This window comes from Varanus komodoensis, unplaced genomic scaffold (genome assembly GCF_004798865.1).
Source record: "Varanus komodoensis strain SLA01 unplaced genomic scaffold, ASM479886v1 scaffold23, whole genome shotgun sequence".
Classification (NCBI taxonomy): domain Eukaryota; kingdom Metazoa; phylum Chordata; class Lepidosauria; order Squamata; family Varanidae; genus Varanus; species Varanus komodoensis.
This window is the reverse complement of record NW_025335627.1, coordinates 10,188,661-10,211,828: the sequence shown is the minus strand read 5'-3', so window position 1 is coordinate 10,211,828 and position 23,168 is coordinate 10,188,661. Positions and strand designations below refer to the sequence as shown.

The window sequence follows — 23,168 nt, the reverse complement described above, 5'->3', positions numbered from 1 at the left end:
TTGGTGCATGTGAATGTTTGCGTTGCAAACTGCTTTACATACTAATAAAGTATGTTTACATACAACTTGCCTATAATACTAACAATTTAATGCCAGAGGCCCCATGTGGCAGGGCTGACTCCAGTGCCCCAGTATCTTGTTCCCCTTCATGCTTTTAGTCCCTCATCAAGCTTGTCCCTTAATCTTTGAAGTGCAGGTCGTGGTGGGCAGAAGGAGCTTCACACATGCTCAGAGGAACTCTCTGGACAGTGATGTAGCTTGCCCCGGGGTCCTGAGTCCTGGCTCGAAAATGAATGAAAATTAAAAGAGGGCGGCGAGGAGGAGGAAAGTGCAGGCGCGCTTCCTTCCGCGTGCGCGCACACGTGCCCCGCGAGACCGGCTGGGCGTGGAGCGGAGCAGCGACCGAGCGGGAGCCGGCGGGCCACGGCCGCTCCTGCCGCAGGAGGAGAAGGCGGCGGCGGCAAGAGCGAGGGAGGCGCGGCGCGGAGAGGCCTGCGCGCCGGAAGTGAGCGCCGTCTAGCTGGCCAAGGGGAGAGGAGAGGCGGGGGACGCTGGAAGAGCCGCTCGCGGTGGCTGCGGCTGCGGCTGCCTTCAGAGGCGGGTTCCGCGAGTGCGAGGAAGCGGGGGAGAAATCTCGGCGGCGGCACGACGACAGGGACAGCAGCCAGCCCCGCCGCCGCCTCGCCCGCCTTCAGGCTCCCGAGGCACGGTCGGACGGGAGCAGCTGCAGGAGCGCGGAGAGGAAGCCTTCTGCCAGCCAGCCGCTCAAGCCAGCCGCCACCGGCAGGAGGGAGGGCGCTGAAAGCACTAGAGCCGCCGCCGGGTCCCCGGCAGCCGCCGCCGCCGCGCCGTCATAGTGAGCACCCGATTTTTAATTATTCTTTAAATTAACCTCGGCTATGAAGGAGTGAGGCAGGCGAAACACCCGCCGCCGCCGCTGCCGCCACCACACCTTTTCCCACCATTTTACTGGAGTCCCGCCCTTCGGGTTTGCTCGGGACTGCCGGGGTGGGGGCGGCCTCCCGTTCCGCGTAGAAACGGGGGGCTGCGCTCCTCGCCGGGGGGGATGCGGGGGACGGCGCCGGGGCGCGTGTGGGGGTGAGTGCAGGGGCTCTCCCCTCTTCTTGCTGCCTACTTCCTCCTCCTCCCCACCACCCCCTCAGCTTCCTTTTCTTCCTGGGGAGGCTCCCTGGAATTGGCATGTAATGGTCGTGCGGCTTCTTGGACCAGGAGCAGATTTCAGCGCCGGCAGAAAGGAACGGAAAGACGGGGGTGGCGCGGGGCAGGTTCCCCGCTCCGCCTCATTGTCCCTGATTCTGGGTCACACAGAACCCACGCCCATTTCTCCCATTGAGGTAGGAGCAAATGCCGCCCCCGGCTACGTGGTGGTGTGAGGAGAGGAAATCGCATTTGGAATATATCCTGCCTTGCCCTGGGAACAAGCTTCTTCAAACATATTAATGCACAAAGCGGTTCCTGTGTTGGTGGCTGGTGCAGGGATTCTTCTATATTTGGGGAGGGGAGAGTTGGATTATTTCCTGGGTATGTACAGACAAGATCCAAGGACTCGTAGCAGAAATGCTGAGAGACATCATTCCTCCAGCCTGCATGAGGGAGAGGGAAGGGGTGGGCTTGCGACAGAAAACAGCATGACATCCCTTTCCGTTTATTGGTATACCAAACTGCTGTAAATCCAGCATCCACCCCGACTCTCCTTCCTTCTGGAATCAGTTATGCACAGACCATGTAAAAAGGGGTTGGTCTAGCTCTCTGGTTGGTGTGTTCCCCCATCCCTTGAAAATTTTCCCAGCGGCATTCCCGAGGATTGCTGTCAAATATGTGGAAATCTGTTCATTAAAAATAAGAAAGCACATATTGCTTAGCCGAGGTTTCAGAATAAACTGAATGGCTGCAAGAGGAAAGAGTGTGCAGTACTGAGGCGTTCTGTGTGTCAATTCCAGTGGGACCCCACCCTGTGGAGCTAGAACCAACATCATTCCCTTCAAGCGTTTGCAAATTCCTGTGGAATAATTCATGAAGGCTTCACAAATTAAGAACTGAGTGTTAAGGGTTAGTAAGTGTTGATTGGTGTGAAATAAATGTTTCCTTTTAGAATGTGTTCAGATAGCTGTTAGGAGAATAGTGGGCTGGCATATAACTGAAGAATCTTACAGTCACAGCTGGTGGTTTCTGTTAAAATGAAGGGAGATTTCTTGTGAGTGGTGAAAATTATTAGCTAGAAGGGTAAAGTAGGAGGACTGTTTGTATTCAAGAACCTGTATTTTGTTGTAGAAGACTGCCTGTTAGTACTTGCTCCTGGTGAGGACCTTTTTTTAAAACAATACTTTCTTACTATTGGCTTTACCTTTTAATGCAGGTTCTTCATTTGTGTAATCCACACCACTGTGTAACCTGGAATTGGCATATACTATTGGTTGTGAAAGAACTAGAACACTTATACAGCTATTTGAAATAAAACAAATATTTCAATATTTGTGGGTTGGATCCAGTTTAGTTATGCTTGGAATTTATATTCTGAAATTTATGCAGAATAAATTTTGATTCAACACCTTGTCTTTTGCAAGAGTTAGAAGCTATTGTTTTATAATAAAATTGAAAAATAATCTAAAAGTTAATTTGATACCTGAAAGATAATCATACCTGAGTATCACTTTCTTGTCAAGCTTGACTAATTTTTGTGGTGAAACTTCCAAATAATAGTCATAACTGTATTTCTCTTTCTAGTGCTCAGTTGAATGAAACCAAATGTGTGTTTAGAAATATACAGAGAATTATCCTATTTGAACAGTTTCGCTGCTGTGTGTAGCCTATTAAATTACAGCTCTCTGCTTGCTGAAGTAGCTTTTTTGGGGAGGAGAAGTATGAGAATGTGGAAAATGCTGAATCAGAATCCAGTTTCTCAGTATTCTTCTCCAGTGATTAAATTTAACAGTGTGGTCTGTTCATGTTGCCAACATTACTTGCGTGTATGCATGCAGAATATGAAGCAAATTGTTTTGCCATGTTTCACTTAGCAAGTAGCCCTTTTCTGTATATCACCCTGGTTCCAAATGGATATTCCAAAACAAGCACACTTAAGGAGACAGTTGTAGGATGGTGTTCCTTTGTGGGTGGGTGTGTCTGTGGTGTTTGCACATAAATATACTGTTGCTGAGAAAGAATAAAGCTCAAAATTTGACATGCTTATCTGGAAGTAAACCATAAATTCTATTGAATACACTAAGTAAACATGCTAAAGATCAAGTTGTAAATTCAGTAATAACTTCTGAAATCTGAACATTCATATGATTATGCAACTAATTGGGTATTTTGGTTAACTTATCAGAGTACTAATGCATAGAAACTTTACAGGCATTCTATTTTATGTTTAAAAACAATATAGCTATTATTTTTCTACCAATATAGTGAAACATTTTAGCACTAGATATAGCTTGAAATATGAGTATTTATAACCAAGGTTCAGGCAGGTGTGCCTCAAAGTATAGTTGCAATCTAATGAGAGGCAAAGCTTTTCACCATACCACTCCCTGATCCTCCTTTGCACATTTGTAGAATAGATTTACATCAGGTCCCTGAAACCGTTACTGTATAATTTTATAAAATCTTTACAATCTTCCTTTAAGTCAGGTGTGTGTTTTTCATTTTTTCCCTCTTTCATGTTCCTTTTGCTTTTCACTGAATAGGAATAATTCTTAAATGATGTACCTGTGCCCCTTTCTTGCTTTTTTACATTCCAAGTAGCCTTGTGTAAAATACCACCATTCAGTTTAGGGACTCATTGCCAGTAGATAACGCCCGTCCTACAGCTTGAATTTGGATGACATATGCAATTCATAGTGTATGAATTGGCTTTTCCTAGTAACCCAAAGCATTTTTTATCATCAGGTTGGGTTCTTAATATGGACTTCTGTCAGAATGAATACTGTCTCTTATGTTATGATGTTTTTATTTTGCCACTTTAAGATGATACTGGGTTTGTGGTTTCCTTCAGTACACTGAATCTACATGGGTATTCCCAGTGGAACATGCTTTGGGCACTATATTTAGGATGGTTGTGAGTTTCTACATCTGTGTCATATTTTCAAAGCACTCCTCTAAAACTATCTGTTGGTATTACATTTTGACATCTCAGGAGACCCAAAAAATGTGGCATCAGCATTCCAGGCTGCTTTTGTATCACTCTTCATATGGTATTTTAAAACCTTTTGTTCAGTTCTGTTACAATCAGATTCAAAAGACTGATACTGTAGTATACTGAAATGCACTGAAGGCCTGCCATTTGCTCTGAAAATTACAAGGTATTATAACAGTATATTATGTATATATGCTAGCAGATTTAAATCATTTTCTCATTCTTCCAGTTTGCATTAACCAAGCATTACATTTGCATCATAGAAATCATTATGGTCCCTGCCTCTCTTTTTTGCAAGGTGACAGACATATCTTGCTGATCTCCCCGTGTATCCTCTTGGGGAAGGGTGGTCTAGATTTTCAGCCTAGATTAAAGGATCAAACAATTGTTAGCTTTAACAGTTAGGTTAGTACCAAACCAGAACAACCAAGCTTGAGTTTCCGAAGGTGCAATCTTATGCATATTTAGGCGAAAATGGCATACGACTCAGAATGCTGGGCAGTGTGGAACTTTGCCTGGCTAAATATGCATTGGATTCTGTTCCAGGTGAGTCTTTCATAGTTGGGAAGACCTGTTGGTGCATGTCTTCAGTCCTCATAGTGTGTTTGCACAGAATGCAGTTGAAGCACACTACACTTGGCTTTGCTGGTCCAGGAGCAAGCCTTCTTTGCTGCTTGGATGCTCCTTTAAGAACAGTGTAAGTCACAGATTGGCTTTATGGGAAAAATGTTGGTAGTGGTCACAGTGATAGATCTTGGCTATTTCTGAAATTGAACTTCTTGCTTTTTTAACTATATGTGAACCACAGTTAAAACAATGCTGAACATCCTGTTTCAAGAAGCCACTCTGTGTAATGTTGTTATATTTTCAAGTTTAAAAGAAGAGCATTATATTGTTGCCATTGTATCACTGTTATCAACATTCATTGTTTTGGTGCATTATCCTTAGCCAGTCTAGGTGTGTGGACTACAGTTTCTATCATGCACTGCCAGTACAGCCAATGACTATGTTAGCTGTAGGGGAGGAGATTTATAGGCTGACACATCTGGAAGACACCAGGATGGGGGAGACTGTTATAGTCTCTCCTGTTTTTCTATAATTGTTTCTTTTGATTCCTCCTTGGTCTACAATAGTCTACTTTCTTGCTTGTTTAAATGTCAGCTTACTGAGCTTCCCTGTTGGCTGCACTTCAGGACAATTTATTTCATAATCCCCTTTAATTTGTCTATATCTTTCCTGCATTTTAATATAATTGTGAACACATTAAAAAAAGTAACACCAGTTGTAACATACTTTTAATGCCTTGCAGAATTTCATTTATTGTGTAATGTTTTAGATTGCAAGAACCAGTTTGCAAAAACTCCTTTTAGTATCTGTATTGAAGATCAGGATAAATCAATGCTATGATTATAGCAGTGATTTAAATTTTTATTTATTTATTTTATCAATTTATATCCTGCCTTTTTCCTACAAATGGCTCAAGGCAGCTTACATCTCCTCCTCCAACTTATCCCCACAACAACAACCCTGTGAGGTAGGTTGGGCTGAGAGTTTGTGACTGGCCCAAAGTCACCCAGTTGGCTCCATGGCTAAGTGGGGACTAGAACCCAGATCGTCTGAGTCCCAGTCCCAGGCTCTTAACCACTACACCACATTTGTATGTCACATTCTTATTTGGAGTGTCACTACTAAAGTAGGCAATATCGGTCCAGATTACTCTGTTGTTGAAATTGCCTTATATATGTTTTTCTTTTCTGTTTTCATAATGGTGCAGATATAATTTCAAGTAATTGTTTGCTTAAAAGTTTTATTGACTTTTCAAAGCTGTATTTTTATACCATTGGTACAAAAATCCAAATCACCCTAAAAATGAACAAGCAAGTAAATCCTTTTATGTTTATATCCCTTACACAATCCTGCTCTCAATTTTATCCTAACAACAACCCTTTGAAATAGGCTCAGCCTTCCCCAATCTGCTTGCCTTCAGAGGCATTTGGACTGCAACTCCCAGAATTCCCATCCAGCAGGGCCACTGACTGGGAATTCTGGGTGTTTAGTCCAAATGTGTCTGGAAGGCACAATGTTGGGGAAGGCTTAGAGTCAGCAACTGATCCAAAGTCATCCAGCATGTTTCATGACCAAGTGGATATTAGAACGCAGATCTGAGTTCTTGTCCAACTTTTGAGCCCCCCTTTCCATATGAACCAGATACACATACAGATGGAACTAGAGTAAAAACTGGTGAGATTATTGTTGTTGTTATTGATATGTTACATTTCTATACCACCTATAGCCCAAACTCTCTGGGTGGTTCATAACATTTAAGTCACCCATCCAGATTTCAACCAGACCTGATTTTGCTTAGCATCCAAGATTAGACAAGATCAGGCACTTGAGGCTATACAGAAACTGTTTAGAACTGAGAAACAGAGCAAGTCAGAAAGGGCTTCCCAGACTGTCTAGTCTGAGCCCCAGCTCCAGTCAGCTCTCCTCACACGCCCGCCATAGAAACATAGAAACAGTTTAGTTTGCGTATGACTGGCCTGATGTGTCATTACTGATATTTTTACTTTGCAAACAGAAGGAAAGTCTTTGCGGGAGTAGTCTTTCATTATGTTGTGATCTAGATATCTTTAGAATGTTTTCAAAGAATATCAGGAATGGTATCCATGTTTCAAAAAGTAGTTCTTCTGCCCACTTTACAAGGTTTAGAAGTACTTCGAATGGTTCCTGCCCACCCCATTTTAAGGCAAGGATCATAATGAAGCTGTTGTCAGGCATCACTCACATTCAGTGGCCATCTTGGAGACAAGGAAGTAGATGTGGGCAGAGTGTTCTCATCCAGCTTTAGAGACATGAGTAGTTCAGTGCAGGCATTTAACTGCCATTAAAGGAGAATTTTTTGGTTTGGTCGTAATGGGAGTTCTGGTATAATGTTAGTATTAATGCATGATAGGTAGAGGCAAAGATTAAGGTTAGGGGCAGGGAGAGTGCAGAGCCATGGTGCTCATCCATGGACTCATAAACTATGGCCTGTGTGTGTTGCATTCAGGATTGCCACATCAGCCAATTGATTGCTTTTTGGACTGTAGATGCAATTTTTGTTTGGAAGGCATGTTTGAGCAATGACTGCCACAAAGACTAGGCTGGTGAATTTGATTCTCTAAACCCTGTCAGATCTCATTATGTACCACTAATGTTCATATGACATCTTAAAGATAGGGCAGATTTTAAATACAGAAAATAATAGTTGTTACTATGAATTAGTATATCTGTTGGTAGTGAATATGCAAATAATTGGTGATCACAGCAATTCACAAGTGTCAGTTTTTCCTTTCTGCATTGTCACATGTGGATTTCAACAATCCTGTCTATACTGGCATTTTACTCTGGGTGTTAACAGATATGAAATAGCTTGTGCTCTCAACCATAATAACATAAGTAAAACCATGCTGGATCAAACCAAGGGTCCATCTAGTCCAGCACTCCATATGCATAATGGCAAACCAGTTGCCTTCAGGATCCGTCAAGCAGGGTGGGTGCAAGACCTCCACATGTCCAAGCACCTCTGGTAGAGGAGGTCGCATACAGCCAACAAGGCTAGTGGCCACTGATGGTCTCCTCCCTCATAAATCTCTCCAGTCCCCTTTTCAAGCTAGCAGGATTGGTGGACATCCCCACTTCCCATGGCAACAAATTCCATAGTTTAACTATACACTGTGTGAAAAAGAAATTCCTTTTGCTAGTCATAAACCTATCACTAGACAGCTTCATGGGGTGACCCTGAGTTTGACCCTTCCACTTCTCACCATAATGCATTACTTTAAACACCTCAATCATATCTTTTTTTTCACCTTTTTTCTAAGCTGAGCAGTCCTAGTTGTTGCCACTACTCATTGGGGAGTTGCTGCTGCTGCTGATAATTTTCATTGCCCTTCTCTGTACTTCTTCCAACTCAGTATTACAGGTAAGATAACCAGAACTGAATGCAATATTCCAAGTGTGGTCACACCAACGATTTCTATAAAAGGAGTAAGATTGCGGCAGTTCAGTTTTCTATTCTGTTCGTAACTATGCCTAGTATGGAGTTTGCATTTTTCACAGCAGCCAACATTTTAATCGAGTTGTCCACTACTACCCCAAGATCCCTTTCATTGTTAGCTTAGATCCCATCAGTGTATACTTTGAAGTTGAGATTTTTTGCATTTCATCATGCATTACTTTACACTTGCTTATATTTATTTATACATGTATTTATAGGCCGTCTATGATTGTCAAGGCCTTCCTATGAACCACATTTGCAATTTAACCATGCATTTGCCATTTAACCTTATATAGTTAAAACATAATAACCTTATAACCTAACTGACTCCAAATCATGACTTCATTTTTGTTTTTTCAGGTTGGAAGACTTTTAATTCTACTCAGCAGTCATATTCAGATTATCATAGTTCAACTTAATAAGGCAAGATGGGAATGATATCTTTGTCCGTGCCTCAGCTTCCTTTGCATGAGCCTTGATGAACTTGGAAGTCTCCAGTTGAGGCTCATGTGAAGGGAGGAGCAAAGGGACTGCATGCATGTCCAAAAGGCTCATTCATATCCTGGCTGAATAAGCTGAGATATGATCTCCCAGGCTAGGCCAGTGCTGTGAACTTGTTAGTGCAGTTTTCAGTATTAAAACCAATCTGGATTTTTGTGTCCTGAAATTGGCTTGTGTACTATCTGATAGACGCATGTTTCATGCCAAAGAGAATATTCTTGAGGAAAGAAAATAATCGTTCTTTGGGAGTTTTATTCACATTAAAAAACCTGCCACAACATTGCACAGCTGTTAAAATGACATAATATAATTTTTTACTTAACTAAGAATGTAAATAAGAACTTCCTTCCTTCGCCATTCATTCTTATTTTTACTCAGTGTAGAATGTGATTTGGAGAAAAATTAGCATGAAGTTGCTGTCCATTGTAAAACAGTCCATGAGAATGTTTTAACCTAACATTTCCTTTCTATATAGCCACTTGATTGGAAATGGAAATCGCATAATTCTGTGTTCTCAGTGCAGGAGCCTGGGTTAGACTTTCGCTGAGCAGCTGAGAGGAACATCAAGTGCACTAAAGAAGGACTGCATCTTGAAATGAAACTTGACTTTCCTATATGCAGCTTGTGTCGATGTCTTTTCGGTGCTAGCTAAAACCTTCTTATTCCCTCAAGCCTTTAAACAGTTTAATCATTCCAATATTCACTGAAGGTTCTTAATATATTTTAAATAATATTTTAGTACCTTAAAAGATTGTTATTTGTCTACTCATCTATATTTATTGATTTTTTAAAAAAAATGAGATGAAATTTTTAGCACTTTGTGTGTGCAACGATTTTAACTTCGGCAATTTTTTATTTTTGGATTTTAGCTGCTGGTGGCTTTGGATTTTAGTGCTGAATTGATGGTATTATTGTTATAATAAATCTTGTGTTATATGGAATCTTGTTTTATACTGAATTTTACTGTAAAGATTCAGCTAAACATTGCCTAGGCAACTGATACAAAAAAAATAAATAAGAAATTTTAGGCAACAAAGATTCTGGGAAGAAAATACAGCCTGTATTCTTTCAACATTGAGGACATAATTTAAGCTGGATGCCTGTAACCCCATGCTCATTTTACCCACCAACACATTTAGACTACTGATTCTGCCTTTCAAAATTTCACACCAAGAGAGGGGGCAACTATAAGGTAGAAGAACTTTTCTTACCTGGACTCCATCTAGTGGCCATAAGATTTAACAGTTAGTTACCTAATAAAACAGTGGGAGGGTACTGAAACACAGTGGAGACCCAGTGTCCAGCATTTTGGTGGCCTTTGGGCTAGTAAAATTTAGAGCTTGAAACTTTTACTTGCTTATTTAAATTAGTTTCTGGTTGAAAATAATATGGTTTTGTTGCCTGTAACATTTTCCACATCCAGATTTTCTTAATAGGTTTTAACTTTTAGGCCCCTGCTTAGGTTTTAAAGGAAAAACTACATTTTTATAGAACTGGACTTTTCTATGCTGAGGTTGCTTTAGTCTTGTTGGCTCATCCTGTTGTCTCATCGCATTCTGTCCATGTAAATGAAAATGTATGTGAATCTGTTTTAATCACCTGCAGGCCTGCCTTTTTCCTGTGTTAGGCAGAAGCAAGAAACTGTTTGCTCTTGACTTAGTAAGTGCATATAGAGGCGTGCTAAAAAGAATATTGCAGTATGTGTACCAGTCACCCTGTTCTTTTTCTATTTCAAATGAGAGGTTGCCATTCTCAGGGCTATATTTTATTAAATAAAAGTATTCCTTTTGCCTCAAGTGGCAATGTTCAACAGTTGCAACATTGCTGTTTCTTAATAATTACCTAGGTAATTATGCAGGAAGGATGGTTCCCTCAAACTATTGTAAATGAGATTCAAAATTACAGGTGTCATCTATTTCCACATGTCTATTGACTCTGCTGTTAAGCATGGTTTCAGTTCTACAGTTAGTGTATACAATGTAGTTTTTCATCTCTTTTTGTTTGGTGCTAAAGTTTATTATTTAAAATGGAATGAGTTGTCAGAAGGTAAAAGTTTGGCTTGGTATAGACAGCCAATCATCTTAATATTTTAAATGAGCTAGTGAATAAAGCTTAGGCCACAATCTTATATGGACTTACCTGCAAGTAAGTGCCACTGAACTCTCTGCAAACTACTTCAAAGTAGTCATATATAGACTTGTCTGGTTGTATGCCAGCAACACTTTTGGTACTAGCCTTTCTCTGTTCACTATAGAAAAGGAATTTGGATGTATCTCAAGAGAGAAGGTAGCATATTATGGTTTGGTACTGTTAGTAAAACTGGGAAATAGGGTGCAAGATCTTGATTATGTACACACACACATGCATTTGAAATGCTTCATGCAGACAAATCATGTTGCATATGCTAAAAAGAAAATACAAGTGTGTGTTTGTAATAATGGATTCAGAAACCTGTCTTAATCTTGAATCTAAAAATATGCATTCCCATGAAGATTGTTACCTAAACAACACAGGTATGATTGCGACTCCATTGCTGGTAGGAATGTCGTAGAGAGTATTCTCAGTCAGTGAGTTGCATTGCTTTTTATTGGTGCAGGGTAAGCAATCAGAAACATTAGCTTTGTCCTCTTTTTCTTTAAAAAATGGTGCTGAGCATTTGCACGTTTGCATCACTTGTAAAAATACAAATTACCTAGACTGTAGTGAATGAGATGGTGTGGCAGGCATCTACCCATCTCACACATAAAGCTCAGTGATACTTTTCAGCTAGCATCTCTGTTTTCTAATTGTGTTGAAATCTGAGTCTTTTTACTTGAGATTTAGACTCCAGAATGTGTTCTGCATATGTACACTCAGGTCTAAATCTCATTAAGGTCAGTTGGGTTTACTTTCCAGTAAACATACATAGGATTGATCTTGGTTTCACAGTTGATTAGCCATAGGAATGGTTTTTTCCCATGGTTTTTAGGAAACAGCAAAGAAACAGAAGTTTCTTGTTCATGGTCAGGGAAAGTGCTTCAGCTGTCTCCTACAAAAAAGGGAGGATGCAGTTTTTAAATATTTCAATAATGGAATAAAATAAACAGTCTTTGGTCATAGTAAACTTCCTTCTGTTGAAAGAATGTGTGTGGGTATAATCCAGTTTACATTCAACTCAAAGTTTTTGGAGGATTACTTTTTTAAAAGTTATCAGGGATTTGGGAATGCTTTTGTTTGTTTTTTTCTCCCGTTTCTCTCCCTGCCTCCAAATATGGGTTGGCCATTGAGTCTGAGGCTCAAGCTAGTGTGGTCCCTCCATGAATTCCTGGTTCTCCCAAACTATGAGATGACTGTCATGTCTGCATTGGCAAGTTTGGCTTGAACTTGCCCTTCAAACTGGAATTGGCTTCCACTGTGGTTTGTAGTTCTGTTTTAGAAAACAGGTATGTGACATACCAGCACGTCTGCATCTCCAGATCTGAGAATTAGGGCAGGTTACAAGACATGCTTTGTCTGAAGACTTAGGGCTACCAGCAACCATGCATTGCTAATTTCTCTGGAATATTAATACTTAATAACTCAGAACTTGTTTATATAGGGATGCAAAATTACTGCTTTTTCGTATTTGAAGGAAAGGCCCTGTTTCAGAGCCTCCTTTAAATTTCTTAACAACTAGATTAGCATGTTTCCCAGGCAGCCCATGCCATGAGTAGGTAAGGCCACTCTTAAGAATAGGCCAGGGAAAAAAAAAAAACAATTCCAGTTTTCACTTCAGTATATTTATTAAAGAACCAATCAGGGAGAAGTTTAGAAACAGTTGTTTGTTTTAAAAAATAAAATGAATAATTAAACTCACTCTCTAAACCTTCTTTATGCGGGATCCTAATAGTAACTCACCAAAGCTGGCAAACTCTGCCAGCTTACAGATGGCAGAAGGGATGAAGCCCACCTGGGATCAAACATAGCTTGGTCTATTTGCTAGCCCATTGGACTAAAAGGAAATTTCCTTTGTGGACGCAGATATTACTTAGTGGTGCTGGGGAGGTCCCAAGGAAGGACATTAAAATGATCAGTTAATAGCCTGAAGAGACCTTGTTATGCATCCTCCATGTAACTTCTTTAGTACCTACTTAAATAGAATAAAGGGATGCAGGTGGCTCAGTGGTTTAAACTGCTGAGCTGCTGGGCTGGTTGATCAAAAGATCACTGGTTCAAATTTGCACAATGGAGTGAGTCCCCGTTGCTCCGTCCCAGCTCCTGCCAACCTTGCAGTTCAAAAGCATGCAAATACAAGTAGATAAAAAGGTACCACTTCGGTGGGCAGGTAACAGCGTTCTGTGCCGTTCTGTGCACTTCGGTGTTTAGTCATGCTGGCCACATGACCACAGAGACTGTCTGCGGCCAAATGCTGGCTCCCTCGGCTAGGAAATGGAGATGAGCACCGCCCCCTAGAGTCAGGCATGACTGGACTTAACGTCAAGGGGAAACCATTACATTTACTTAAATAGAATAAGAGTCATCTTGAAACAAATGTACAAATAGATTTTGGGGTCTAGTGCACTCTGGCAAGATCTTTGTTTAGAGACCTTTCCAGAAGGAAGTTGGGGAGAGGGAGGGGGAAAGATGCTTAATTCATCACAAAGTATAAACCATATTTTGCCAGGACCAGGAAAGGAATTGATATATGAGAGGAGACAGGAGTGCTGAGTAGAGGCTTGGATTTAGTGGCCTGCCAGGCAGCTGTGGTATATTTGCATGTTAAATGTTTAGGGTTTGAATAAGAATAAGTTTGTTTACAATTAAAGGTTTGATATTGCAGAGAAATAAAACTTTAGGTTTTTCATTCCTGTTAAAAGCTTATAAGATATTCTTAATAATATGAAAGAAAGAAGAAATCCACTCAAACAACTCAGTGTCCAAGTTCTTCCTGATTGGGGCAACCTTTCCTTCACCTTGAGGATGATCTAAAGCATGGGTCCTCCAACTACAGCCCAGGGGCCAGATCCGGCCCGCCATGGCCATTTATCCAGCTCGCCTCTGAGGTTTTCAATGCACCGTGAGCGCCTGCATGCCCACCTCGCCCTCCCGCGCAGGGAGGTGGTGGCTTGCTCACGAGGAAATGGTTTTGGACTCGCTAGGAGAAAACGATCTCCAAGTGAGCTATCCGCTGCATCGCACGCACGCCGCTCCATCGCAGCGCGTGCCCGCCTCCGCTTTGCCTCACTTTGCCGCACACCCCCGCCCCGCCCCGCCCCTGCCTCAGCGCCTGCATGCCCACACACCTCGCCCCAGCGCCAGCCCCCGCGCCCCGCCGGCACCTTTCAGCTGGCGCCCTGGTGGAAAAGTGTGAGGACCCCTGATCTAAAGGTTTTCTTGCCCTGGAGTGATTATCCTGAAGGGCCATTTGTGAGTTGTTTGGGGACTGCTACAGGCAGTGACTAATACTTGAAATTGGGGCTTGTGCTTGAACACTCTTTCTCAGTCTCACCAGCTTCCTATTCATGCTTGAAAACTGATAGGAAATGGATATAGACTTGCAGTGCTCCTCTTCTAATGAGAGTGAGAGCAGAAGGCCTGGAGTGGTACTGTTCCGATGTAGGGCTAACCTGCATAACTCATGACACACCAAACTGAATCTACCACACCAAGCTTACCTGGTGTGTGTTCCATGTTTGACAGTAGAAAAAACAGGAGTTTACCTGACCCCTTGATGTGCTGTGCAGAGTGTTTGAATATGAAAAAAATAAATGGGGGAGTATTTTCCCCCATCCTTCAACCCAGTGAAAGTAAGGAAACCGGACTAGGAGGTGAGATTAAAATAATAGGTATTGAGGGAGATTCCATTTTCCACTATGCAACTGCAATTGGTAATGGTATGACACCACATTTAATTGTTTGAAAGTGTTCCGGTTTTCCTGAAGGAAGCAGTGGTGAAAACGCCATCTTGAAAAATCCATCCCTGAATTCCACTGCCCTAGCTAATTACCAACCAATCTCCAATATTTAGGGTTTTTGGGCAAGGTATTGGAGTGTGGCCTCCCAACTACAAGCATTCCAGGATGAGGTGGAGTATCTAGATTTTCAGACCTGGTTAAGGGATGGAAACCGCTTTGCTCACCTTGACCTACACCGGGAACTAGACAGGCAGAGTGTGTCCTTGTTGGTTCTTCTGGACTTTTCATTGGTTTTTGATACTATTGACCATAGTATCCTTCTTGGTCACCCTGCCAGGTTGGGAATTGGAGGCACTGCCATATAGTGGCTCCATTTCTTCCTGAAGGGGTGGACCCAGAAGGTGCTGCAGAGGGATTCCTGTTCAGCTCCTGGTTCCTGACCTGTAGAGTTCACCAGAGTTCTGTACTGTTTTCCATGCTATTTAACATACATATGAAACTATTGGGAGAGGATGTCCAGAGTTTTGGGGTTTGATGGCACCAGTATACTGATGGTGCCATACTCTATTTCTTCTTTCCACCTCACTCCAAGGAAGCGGTTGCAATGCTAAATCAGTGTGTGTTGGCAGTAACGGATGAATAAGTGCAAAGAAAATGAAGCTTGATCCAGAAGTATGCCAAGTCACTCAGCAGTCAAGTCATGAAATAGGGATTCACCCTGTACTGATGAGTTTACACTCTCCCTTTGAAGACAGAGGTCCCCAGCTTGGGTGTCTTTCTGGATTCATTCCTGAGCCTGAATGCGCAGATTTCAGGAGTGGCCAAAAGTGCATTTGCAGTCAGAGCTAGTGTGTCAGCTGTGTTTGTTCCTGTAGATGTCTGATTAAATCACAATGGCAACATGCCTTAGTTACATCCCCTTTGGATTACTGCAGTGCTGTTTGTGGAGCTGCCTCTGAAGAGTATTTGCAAACTCTCACTGGTTCAGAGAGTTGCTGCCAGACCATTGGCTTCAGCTGACAACAGGGAGCATACAGCTCCTTTGCTGAAACAGTGTCACTGGGCCTTAGTCTGTATCCAGACTCAATTCAAAGTGCAGGTTATGACCTGCAAAGTCTTCAGGCCCGATCTGTTTGAAAGACCCTTTTCTCCCCTATGAATCTGCCTGTATCCTGAGATCTGCAGGGAGGCCCTTTTCTTGATCCCACCTCCTTCATGGGCAGATTTGGTGAGAACATGGGAGAGGGCCTTCTTGGTGGAGCTCTGGAACTCCCTTCCCAGGAAGGCTAGATTGGTGCCTTCACCCTTTGGAGGCAGGCCTCTGGGAATAGTCGGGAGCTGTGAGACCTTTGGACTAACAATTATTTATATTGTTTGCAGCGCTGTTGTAATTTTGGCACTTTATCATTTTAATATTGCTGTTGATTTACTTAAAATTTTTAATTTTTGTATATTTCTGTTAATGATTTAATTTCACAAGTATTTTAATGTTATAAGCCAGCTTGACTCTCAGTACTGGGAATAGGCAGAGTATACATAAATGTGGTGGTGATGATGATGATGGATTATTGTTTCTAGTAAAGAGCCATGGCTCAGCAAAAATGGGCTGCTAGGGTAACAAGAGTTCTTAACTACAAACTTGAATCAGATTGCAATTTAGTTTAGCTTAGTGGTAATGGGCTATAATTAAATATTGTATATAATATGTAAACTATACACAGGAAAAAAATATTGTAGCAACTAGAAGACTATGTCCATCTTTATAAAAACAAAAACAAACCACAGTTGAAATGCTGAGACTGAGTCCCTGTTGAAAGGAATTTGGCAACTCCTCTGGAGTTTTACTGGATAAGTACCCACATTGTACAAACTAACAATGTCTCACATGGCAGGGAATCTAAAAAGTGCACACTAGTATAATTGCCACTTAAATCCTTATATAAGGAATCCCTTCAGCAAGCATAAAAGGGTGTTTATTATTGATGGCGTTTCAGAAACCGAAATCTTTCTAAGCTGGATTTTTGTAGATCAAGGATATATTTCTTTATAGGCTATAACTTTACATCTTTTAAAACAGAAATAACCCCCTCAATCAGACATTTTCCCTTGAACTAATCTGGTAGTTCTTAAATAAGCTATTATATATGTTACTCAATAGCAGTGGTAGTTGGTGCCCACTGGGGTGGGAAGCAGGGCAGCTAACATTAGGCAGAGGCAGGGCTGGTAATGCATGAAGCTAATGGTGGGAGAGGCTGGGGCGAACAGAGCTACTGGGGTAGATAGAGCTGGAGTAGGTTAAAGAGGGGTGACGATACGCAGAGCATTTAAGCCATGCAATGCAATTGCTTAGCATCTGACTACTCGAGCTAGTTTATACAGGTTGTGGACTATCACACTTGATGTAATTATATTGTTACCCTAAAAGTAATAGACATGCCACTTGTTAAGCAGCAGCAGCAGAAAAATTAAGTAGATAGAGGAAACTTTTGTTGCAATGCTAAATTTACATCCAGGCTGTGTGGCCATCTTGGATGAAGACTTAACTATTTTCTCCTGTTCGCTGAAATGGGTTCACTGTTGGCTCCCAGGGGCAAATAAATACATAGCTATTGGTTGCTTAATGGGGTATTTGTGAAGAATACCCCCAAGCAAAATTCTCTTAATGCACTGAGTGAAGAGAGAGAGAGAAACCTGAAGAGTGGACTGCATTCTGGAAGCTAGAGGTAAAGAGAATTAAAGGTAAATCTCAGGACTGCACTCTTAATGTTGTCCGTAAACATTCTCAGTTAAATGCTAAAAGCACACATGTTGACCTCATATTTCCTTTATCTTGGCAAACCAGAAGGAAAGTAACTTGTCTGAAATGAATTGACTTCATTACATTAAATTTTACTTCTAAAATTAGATAAGACTAGTTTTTTCCTCTTTGCAGCTGTCTGTTGTAACATTGTTACCTCTCCTTTTATTTTAGTTCTCCCCCATTTATTTTTTAGTAAAATATCCAGAATAAGTTAAATAACTAGCCTGTTGTGAAAACAGACCAATAATCCATTCTAGTGACTAAAAGGAGTCTGTTTATTTTTCCTTCATGAGCAGAACTTAAAAACCAAGTCTATTCCAGTTTGTATGCTCACTTATGAATAGCTTGAAGGTCATTGATGTTGTTTTTAGACATCACATGGTTTTATTTAGATGTACTTATGTGTCTAAGGTGCTGTTGTGTCTTTTTGGCTTGGAAGGAACTAGAGAATTTTCATTCTTTTTCTAAAATGTTTGGGATGCAGCTGTTCCATGTTTGCCTGAAATACAGGCAGTAGTTGGTACTGCCATCACTTCCACTGTTCCTGTTAGGCAAGCAGGATACTCCATCCATCACAACAGGAAGCTGTTGCTTCCTAAAGCAACCCCTGAAATGCTCCTTTACAGAACAGGATAGCTCAACAGAGCTCGTTTCTGTGAACTCCTCTTGCTTTCTCCATTCTGGAAACAGGACTGCTGCTTCAAGTACCTTTGCTTCAGAATCCACGTCACTTGCCTCTTGTAGTGCTAGTGGTGATTCCTAGAAGGAGTGGGCAATATTGCAGTATTTTACTCTGTGGTTCCTAGGGGAAATCTTTCTGGGAATGTCCAGTCTGCTCATTGGTAGCATTCATCTACTCAGTGGTAACACTACTAATCTCATGCTGAGATGTATTGCATTTCTGTTTGAATTACAGGAACTATTTCTTAATGTGTACCTCAGTATGAAGTTAGCACATGCAAATTCTATCTGATTTTTTTTCTGACTAACTTAAGAAATGCTGGATCAGATCAAATGTCCATGCAGTCTATCCTCCTCCTTCACACAGTGGCCATCCAGATTCAGGATCGGCATCAGCATGGATTGAGAAAAAAAAACTTCCTTGTGGGTTGCCTCCACTTCCTACTTCTTATTTACAGGGAGATTTCCTCTGAACCTGAAAATTCAACTTAGCCTACACTTGGCTAAATGACCATTGGTCAAGTTCTCCAAATCCATGAATTTGTCTTTTAAAGGCATCTAAATAAGTGCCCAACACCATATCCCATGTCAGCATATTCCATAAAGTAATTATGTGCCATGCAAAGAAGTCCTTTCTCTTTTCTGCCCTGAATTTATTGCCTATCAGTTTTACTGGGAATCCTTAAGTTCCCCTTTATCCACATAAATACATATTCCTCCTTTTTGCTTAACAAGCAGTGTGTCTGTTATTTTTGGGTTCACAATATAAGAGAGCGGTCATGGTTCTCTTATATCATGTATAAGTACAATGCATGGCTTTATATGTTTGGATACTTTAGGTTCTTTTCTCCCAGCACTTGCTTTTCAGAGAGGTGACCTGCGCATGGGAGAAGAACCATAGGAATGCAACAGCAGCCATATCCTGGCCTGAACAGACTTCTGAAACCTTGCCAGAGCAACCAAGTGAGGAGTACAACCAACTGCTTATGGAGGATCAGGAAATGTGGGAGAAAGGGAGGGAAGGTGTGTACATGGCAAGCTCCCAGGCCTGGATGGTGGAAGAGCAGTGCCCCTTTAATGCTGCCTTTAAAGAGGATTCCCAACTTACTAGTGGTTTCTTCTTGAAATTGCATTTCTTCTTAAATTAAGTGAATTAAGCTAGCTCCCCCCCCCCGAGCACGATCGCAGCCATTCCCCCCCACCCCAGTGCAGTTGCACTTGTGCAGGGAAGACAGGCGTGATCATGATTGTCACCTGATGTGGAGTTCACAACCTGAGGCTAAATTTTTCTGAAATTTTTGTTCACGACCCAATTTGGTTGTGAACTGAGGCGTTCGTGAGTTGAGGTACCACTGTAGTATGTCCGTTGCAACACAATTTCAGGGTTTGGAGAGTTGTGACAGTGTTCCAGAAGAAGATGCCATGACTGTATTTGAATAAATGTAGATTTTTGTACATGAAAAAATAAAACCTCACCTGAAAATAAGCCCTAGTGCATCTTTTGGAGCAAAAATTAATATAAGACCTGGTATTATTTTTGGGGAAACACAGTAGGAATTCTAATGGATGAAGTTTTGTCAATGCTGTGATCTTAATGAGTTTTAGGGTATTGGTCTGCTTCCTACTTGGTCCTGTATTTTTTAAAACTTCTGCTTTTAATACATGGTTCTGTATGTTTTAAAAGAATGCACAATAATGAATGCTATAGTCACAGGCTGATGAAATCCTTATTAACACTATTGGCTGGATATTTAAATTTCTTCATCCTAAAGTGGATGCATCCCATGAGTGATAGCATTCCATTTGTGGAGTCTGTTCAGGCATCTGCATGAATCAATACATACAAATCTGGTGCTTCCTAATGGCTTCCTGATTCCAGATTTATCTGCTTTGAAATAAGTTTCAGTTCTGCAGAACTTATTTGAAGTGACTGCGTTACCCTGCTGCAATTGTTCCTTTTTCATAGGGCGTACTGCCTTGACTCACCTCTTGTGTGAGTGGACTCTGCAGGCTCAGCCCAGCAAATTCTGTCTTCTGATTGGGTGGTATCAGCTTGATTCCAGCAAGCGTTTGTAATAGGATGTGCTTAATATCATTTTTAAGATGAGGAAATTGAAATGTTTTATTATCCAGCCAACATATGGTACTGAAAAATGTGGCTAGGTGTGCATTGATAGGAGTTGGAAAGAAAAGTTTGCAGTAGGATAGATGACCTTTGTATAAGAGAAGGTAGAGTCTGCGGTGATGTGAGGAATACTTTCCACTGTTTTATAAAGAGGGTGTGTACTCCTGTCAACCGGGTACTTTTCTAATAGGAGTTGTTAGATGTTTGGTCTCAGAAGTAGGGATGGGTGAATGAGCCATTTTTGTGCTCATCCATACACTCTTTTTCACGCCCTGTTCTTTATTTTGCCTCATTCATGCTCCTTAATGTGTGCATAGGTTTTTTTTTCCTGAACACAAAGAAAAGCACACTGTTCCTAGTGTGCACCCAGATGTGTAGGTCCCCCATTAATTAAAGCATGAGAATGTGTTCTTTTTTTTAAAGCAATTTAGTGTGAACAGTTTCTTTAAAAAGGGATACATTTTTAGAATACAAGTTCAAGAATGTGTGAGTGTTTTCCAAAAATCATGTTTATGCTTATGGCCTGTCAGTGTTATGGACAGGGCATTTTTGTCACTTTTTTGAATATGACAGACTTCTCATACATCCCTACCGAGAAGCCTATTGCTGCTTCTGAGTAGGGATGTATTAACCACTGCTGATGCAAATAAATAAAATATTGTTTATTGACCCAGTTTGTATGTCACAACAACATACAACAGTTAAATATGCTAACCCATTATTTGCTGGAGATGCACAGAAAATATGAGTTGTTCCAATTTGAAAACAACCTTTAAGTTTTTAAAGTTAATTTTGGTTCTTACTGTTAGTAGTTGCCTTGACCCCATTCCTTTGGTGGAAAACGTGGGTGTAAATTAAATTAATAACATGTGCTAGGCTGTGCATAAGAGGTCTAAAGCCTGCAATGAAATGGATAGTGATTGAAAAAGAAACCCTGCTAGACCATGCTGCATGTTAAGTGGAAATGCTTCTGTTTAAAATAAAAAAAAAAAAATCCTGTTTAGAGGAAGCTTACGAAGGAATTCTTATTCTGTCAAGATGCTGCTTTCTCTGAGCTGATTAATGGATTGAATCCAATTAAGAGCATGGCATAGGAGTGATGGAAATTGAATGACATACTCCCCTGTTCTCCTTCCCCTGCCTGTTGAAATGTCACTGGAGAGTTCAGGGACCCTGCTAGATGGGGTCAGAGGGAGACCTCATCCCAAAATATCAATAAGCTTTGGGAAAAGGCATTCCTCATGTATACATAAGAGAGCCTTTGAGCAGCCAATTCTTAGATTACCATGCTACATCTTTCTCTCTGGTCATTGGAACCGTTTAATTTACTACAACCACAGCTCTAGCCTCAAGAAATGACCTGGTAGAGATCCTGTTTTCCTTTGGCTTGGTCGATGTGGCTGATCCAGATCACATGCCTCTTCTTGAACTAACTGGAGAGATTCAGGGCTGCCACTTAAAAACAAAAACAACCTCAGTGTTAAGCCAGCTTCTTGCCTGGACCTGCATCTCGGTTGCTGCCTTGTTCCTTGCCTAACTTGGCCTCCCTCTAGAAATCCATTTCTTGTGCATGATGCATTCCATTCCCTAATCTTTTGCACAGCTACTAACGACTTCTTAGCCTCATTAGTCTGACACTCATGTGCTTTCTGACTCAGTTTTCTCAGTAATTTTGTTTGATTATGTATCCAGCATTAAATCTTCCTACCAGGCTGTTTCCTCAGATAGCACATGTGTGGACAGACTGTCCAATTTTATTTTTGTATGTTGCTTTTTTTGCAGGTGTCTAGCTGGCATGTGCTGCTTTAACTAGCCTCTTATGAAACTTAATGTTTCCCTGTGTTTTCTGTTCATGCATTTTTGAGCCCCACTGGCTTATGGAAAATATTAAATACTAAATGACTATAATAAAGTAATTCTCCACCAAATCATGCTTTTACAGTATTTAACAGAACAAAACTTTGCTGCTAGACGTGGCAGCTATATGCTGACTCCTGCACCAGAGGCAGTATGCCTGTGTACACCAGTTTCTGGGAAAGATGGGTGGGAGGGTGCTGTCCTACCTTTGGATTTTTCCTGGGCAGCTGGTTTGCCACTGTGTGAAATGAATGCTAAACTAGATGGACCCTTGGTCTGCTCCAGAATAGCCCTTCGTATGTTATATTGCTATGCCTTTATAGGGAATTATTCATTTGGAAAGTGTGTCAGCCACTTCCATGTACAAAATTGGTTTACATTTGTTGAGGAAGAATAAATGAACTTATTTATTCATTTTATTTATTAGATTTATATCCTGACTGTTTTCTTACAAAGAATTCAGAGCAGCTTATATTATTCTCTTCCTGCTGCTCTCATCTTATTCTCATAATTACAACCCTGTGAGGTAGGTTTGGGGTGAGAGTCTGCAACTGGCCCAAAGCCACCCATTTGGCTCCATGGCTGAGTGGGGACTAGAACCTGGAATCTGCAAGTCCTGGTCTCACAATCTTAACCACTACACCACACTGGCTCTCTTACAGTTGTGAATAAAAAATAAAGACTACACTTTAGCGTAAGGAAACTAGATATAATTTGAAGTATATGAAAGGATAAATCTCTGACTTATTTATGTCATTCATTTATATACTACTCTTCAATCTCAAAGGGGTTCCCAGAATAATTAGTCTGAAATAAAAACTAATTTGCAGTTGCACAAATCTTAAATCTAAAAAATCGATAAGGGGGGTTTATATTTCAAATGTTGTAAACTTGCTAGGTACTGACAAATCTGTGATATCTTTCTGGTGGAACTGAATATCCTGTAAGTTTGCTGCTATTACCATAATTAATGTATATACGAGAATGACTCGTAAAGAATTACTTTTTTTAATAACTGTAAACCAGGAATTCTGCCTTACTAAACCACAGTGTAAATGAACTGTGTCCTGGTGTCCTGATGTATGAAGACTAGTGTATGAAGCTTTGTTCCTCAACTCACACAAGTGAGCGTATAA

The 23,168-nt window shown here is 41.1% G+C and overlaps 1 protein-coding gene across 2 annotated transcripts in view; it reads left to right on the top strand.

Annotated features, from left to right (window-relative positions):
- The first annotated feature begins 643 nt into the window (after positions 1-643).
- Positions 644-23,168, top strand: part of RAPH1 (Ras association (RalGDS/AF-6) and pleckstrin homology domains 1) — a 93,564-nt gene continuing 71,039 nt past the window's right edge. For both annotated transcript variants that reach the window (XM_044431889.1, XM_044431891.1), the window contains exon 1: positions 644-856. The gene's annotated coding sequence lies outside the window, so the exon portion shown is untranslated. The remainder of the gene's footprint in view (positions 857-23,168) is intronic.